The 5,209-nt window shown below is 41.8% G+C and overlaps 1 long non-coding RNA gene across 1 annotated transcript; it reads left to right on the forward strand.

Annotated features, from left to right (window-relative positions):
- The first annotated feature begins 305 nt into the window (after positions 1-305).
- LOC109323734 lies at positions 306-4,333 on the forward strand. Its single transcript, XR_002104732.1, has 2 exons — positions 306-341; positions 3,920-4,333. It is a non-coding gene; the product is annotated as an uncharacterized LOC109323734 (long non-coding RNA).
- The last annotated feature ends 876 nt before the right edge of the window (positions 4,334-5,209 follow it).

Genomic DNA, 5,209 nt, shown 5'->3' on the forward strand with positions numbered 1-5,209 from the left:
TAAAAAAATATATAGGTAGACTATTGAAAGAAATACACTTCCAATATGTATTTCATTCTTGTGAGTAATATAGTTTATTAGCTCCTTAGAGCAGCTTTTTACCTCACTCTCCTTATAGTGTTAGAAATTGCTAATTAGTTATTTACCAAACTACTTTACTGGAACAACAGATAAGAAAAGAAACTTTGCATCTTACAGCTATGCCAAATCATTCTAAATAATTTTTTTTAAAAAATCACAGCCACAGCCTTTTGTAAAGTTTTACCTGTAAGTGCTTTCTTCACTCATGTATTTGGGGAGGAGGAGCGGGAGAAAGCCCACACTGACTCCAAAACATCAAGGTAACATGAAGGGATAGAAAAGCAATCATCTCTTGATTTATTTTTTTAGTTATGTAAGTATTAGGCTTGTCAAAAGTACTCCGTACTCCACATGAATTCAGTGGGATGGATGAATACTTTGTGTGTGAAACTGGAAGAAATCCCACAGGACTTCAGCTTTTAAAAAGGCAAATGTGTGCTGAGAATTGGCTGAAGCACTTGGCCCAGGTAATATTCTGCTGTTAAAATGATGTTTTTTCCTAATTGCTTATGCAAAGAAGAACACATTAGCAATGATAATAACTGAGAATTTACACTGAGCTATATACAAAGCTATCAACAACATAGATTTCTTTGTATTTGCTAAAACAATATATAAATAAATACACAGTGTAGATAACTTAAACCAGGAGGTTTAAAACATACAGCCGGTGGGCCGGATATAACCGGCTGGGCTACTGGAATTGGGAACAGTGTAGCCCTCTACAAAATCCAGGGCCCCTGGGCACCAATGGATATGGGTATTGGTGGCAGAAGAGCAAGCAAGGGCTGTGCCAAAACAACCTTGTTCACCCTGTGACCACCGGTCCTAACATCATCTGCCATGCAGCACAAGGCACAAGATGAGTTTGATACTCCTGCTTTAACACCATCAGTAAGACTATGATAAAAGTAACTAACTAATGTTCTATATTCCATCGTTCTGAGTTAAGATGCATTTGTGAATGTTGTTGAGCTACTTATTTTTGCTGCTTTCAATGAAAACAGGCATTAACCTGCTAACTTATAAAATGCTGGTGTTTCAATACAATAAGGGTCAGGTTGTGTTTCAGGAGATGGTAGCTCTAGTATGGTATCCACCTTAAATGTTTAAGGTAATCATAGCGAGTAGCACTGTGTGGTTCTGCTCAATTATTTCACTGCTTGTTTCTGTCTTGCTTTTTAATTTAATAAAAACTTTGAAGAAGAAATGCATTTTTGAGCTGTTTCTCTGGTTCTCTGAAGTGACTGATGAGGATAGCTCCATCTATTTTGTAACAGTGCTAGGGATCAATGAAGGTAATTACCCTCATAACAGAATACACATAGAAACACAAAATTTGATGAACCTATAAAGCTTTGCAATTGTCTTTGCAGCTAAATGATATTGCTGAAGCATTCTATCCTAGTGATTTGTGCGGCTGACCATTCCTGTAGTAATTCAAGCAACTTTCATGTTAATTAGACTTGCAATATAGCAGGTGTCTAAGAAGCTGTGGTGTTTATATTTTTGGATTATAAGGATTATAAAATGCTGCCTTTGAAATGCAGGGTAGAGGGTAGTTTGGGGTGCAGTTATGTGAATGTAATTCTGGTTATTGAAGAAACCTGCATGTCAAAGAGCAAGTTCTCAAAGATAAGGCACAGCAGTTTTGTCACAGCAGTTATGGAGGTCCCGTTAACTGAAATGCACATTATTCATTCTGCCTCCCAGTCAGAGGGGAGCTATTAATAAGATCACTAACAATAGGAAAGAATGGGAACGTTAGGACTCCAAACTACAACTTCGGAAGAAGAATTCACTCAGTTCAGTTACGGTTCAGCTAAGCACACTGCAAACATACATGGTAACTTCTCTGTCAACACTGCTTTTTTACCCTGCACTTCTGTTGTGGACTTTACTAAAAAATACCATAATAAAAATCATAGCATCAATCTTTGGGAATACCACAGTTATGACAGCAACATCAATGAAGAACAACCAATTCCATCTTCTTTTAAATTTAAAATTATGGTTACATACAGAACTGTATTAATATATATTTTCATACTAATGATTATACAAATTATGCATTAGAGAGTCTATATAGCTGTCTTCCCTTGTGAACATCAAAATTTAAAATGTACTTTCATTTAAAAAAAAAAGTATGGACTATTCCTTTCTATTATATTCCTTTCTATTATTAAATGAATTGCCCAAAATTACACAAATCAGGCTGTGTACAGATGTTCAGGGAGGTTAGCTCGCATTAAAAATGGCCATCTGATGTAACTTAGTTAGATGGATCTACATGCAAACTGTACAGAAATTCAGGACAGTTAGATTCATCTGAAAATGGCTGACCTGATCTAAGTTAAGTGTACCTCTGAGGTTAATTTAGCTTGGGTCCAGTAGGACCAATCTAACTGAATTTCTGTGCAGTTCCCAGCACAGCCTTGGGGCTGGGAAAGCCCAGCTGCTGACCTCAGCCCCAGGCCTGCACTTGTCCTGCCGCCTTCCTGGAACCAGGCTATTTATAGCTCCCCGGCTCAAACAGACAGACAACCTCCCTACCACAGAGGAACAGCCAGTCCCACCCCTATCCCACAAGCTGCCCCCTCAAGTCCCCCTGATCCCACCAAACCCTCCCAGACCATAGCGGTCCCTTCTGGACTCTGCCTGTCCCCCAGTACCTCCCAGACTGCCCCAGAGCCTGCTTGTCCCCTACCCCCGATCCTCCCCTATACTCATGGGCGACTGGTGCCTCCCAAGTATGGGGAGCACCAGATCACTGACCGGGGGGGGCCCCAGCAGCCAATCACCAACTGGAGCGAGGTCCCCCAATGGCCGATCACCGAGCCAGCAGCAAAACCGGAACTGCATTTCTACTGACACTTCTAGTTTCATGACTGGTGCTTCCAGGGGGTGCACAGCTGATCTCAGGGGGCGCACGTGCACCCACATGCACCCCCTACACGTCCCCAATGTCCATACTGATTGACCTTAGATCAGGTGGCTATTTTAATGCAATCTAACCTCCCCCTAACCTCCAAAATGTGTACTTGACCTCAGTGGCTATGCCAGGAATGGAGTTGGTTCCCAGTTCAGTGTCCTATCCATTGGTGCAGACAACCTACCTGGGCTAAGCGTACAGAGGGCTGAGCTCCTATAGTGTGGAATAGAACCATAGCCTCTCCTTCAGCTGTCTCTGAAGAGACTATTCTGCTGGATTATCAGGTCCCTTCTTGTAAATGTTTGAGCCATTTCTTCTGAATTAAACATCAAAGGAGGACTCTGCAGTTTCAAGTCAGCCAGTGTGCACAAAGTTAATTTAGTATTTAATTAATTCCTTTCACTTTACATAACAATACTTGATAATCAAATTAGAATTTCAAAGTATGTACACATTTGCATTTCTTTATGATCAAAAACCAGTGAAATAATAGGTTGTTTTAAGGTGCATCTTTTCTTGGAGCCAATTAAAAAGTGAAGATACAATTGTTGTGATGAACATATTGAGCATTGTTTATTGCACCAAATATTAATTGCTGATAACATTCACGTACCATCTTGATCTCAGTAGAATTTCACTAAAAACTAATTACCTTGTAATATTCTCTTATCAACTTCACATTTCACTTTTTAGAAGTTCATCAAAGGTCAAAATGTCTATACAGCATTGGTGTGTTCCAAAAGAGCCGCCCAGTCAGATGCTATGATCCCCTCTTTCTGTTTCTAGCCAGCAAAAAGCCATTAATGCATTTAATTTCTTTAAAGTTTACTAACTTTACTTTTCCCATATATGTGATTGATCTGATTTATGCAGGAAAACCACTAATCTCCTCCATAACCCCTCCAGTTCTACAAGTCAGGAAAGGAAGAAGAAAAAAAAGAGGGAAAGGACTGGCTATATGACCAGCATAAATGTGAAGGTTTGGACTCTGAAGAACACTGGACCACTCAAGTGGAAGACAGGGCACTGTATGAATAACATCATGCAAGTCTCACAGGAAGGCTAATTTCTTCTGGAAACTGTTTGGGGCAGCCAGGACAGCAGCAGCAAACTCTGGCCACTCCTTCTGCATTATGCATCACTGTCACTTCTCTTCCCATACCACTGCAGGATCCAGAACTGGAGCTAAAGCCAGGGAAGGAGACATATAGTCTCTTTCCCAGTACTACCCAGGGTGTGGTACTTCTGTGTCAAACTATCAGTAGTTTGACATGAAATACTGAATTAAATGTTTATGTTAAAAAACATTGATACAGAGAATAGAAAAGATGTGTGAGGGCACATCATTTTGTTCTCTTGATCGTTACAACCCATATAAAAGAGAGTAGATGTTGCTGCATACCTTCTAAAGCTTTTGATCTAACAAATCCAGCATCCCAATGTCACTCATTTTCTATGCTGATTAAATTGTTGCCAAAGCCAAAGAACTCTCATCCTAATGCGCTGTGCTTTAGTAAAGCTAAACTCAGTAGAAGGTTTTAATTTGTTATGGTTTGCTTTATCTATTTCAGTGGGTCACAAAACTGCATGGTTGCATGCCAAAGAAAAAATAGATATTATTTAGTCTTGGTATAGCTCTAAACAGGGGAAGATTGCGGGGGTGCAGTGGTATGGCCATACCCCACTTTGTGACCATATAGCAGGAGCAGCAGTCGGGACCTTTAAGTCCCCAAAAAAGGCAAGAATTCCACCTCCCCTTCCCTCCCCCATGCACAGGGGTACTTCCCTTAACCTCCGTTTCCCACCTCCACCCCCTACCCGTTGCTGCCATAGTCCCCATTTCTCCAGAGGTGAGGGGAGATCCTGCCCTGCCTCAGCCAGGCTGCACAGGGCCTGCACTCAATCTCAGGATAATGGTAGCTGTGGGCAGGCAGGATCTCCCTCCCTGAACCTACTCCCAGACAAGCCAGGAATACCTGGGGGGAGGGGACCAGGCAGGGAGGGGGAACCTATACACCTACCACTACCACTGTTAGTGTCCCAGGCTGAGCCCAGCCTCTGCACAGCCTAGATGTATTGACAATGTGTAGGGGATGCATGCACCCTGAGGCAGTGCCTACAGGCAGTCACTGCTCACTACCACCACCTAGCCACCGACACCACTGGCAACGTCTGCAGGTAGTCGCTGATTGGTAC

The sequence above is a fragment of the Crocodylus porosus genome, unplaced genomic scaffold (genome assembly GCF_001723895.1).
Source record: "Crocodylus porosus isolate Cpor-Errol unplaced genomic scaffold, CroPor_comp1, whole genome shotgun sequence".
NCBI lineage: Eukaryota > Metazoa > Chordata > Crocodylia > Crocodylidae > Crocodylus > Crocodylus porosus.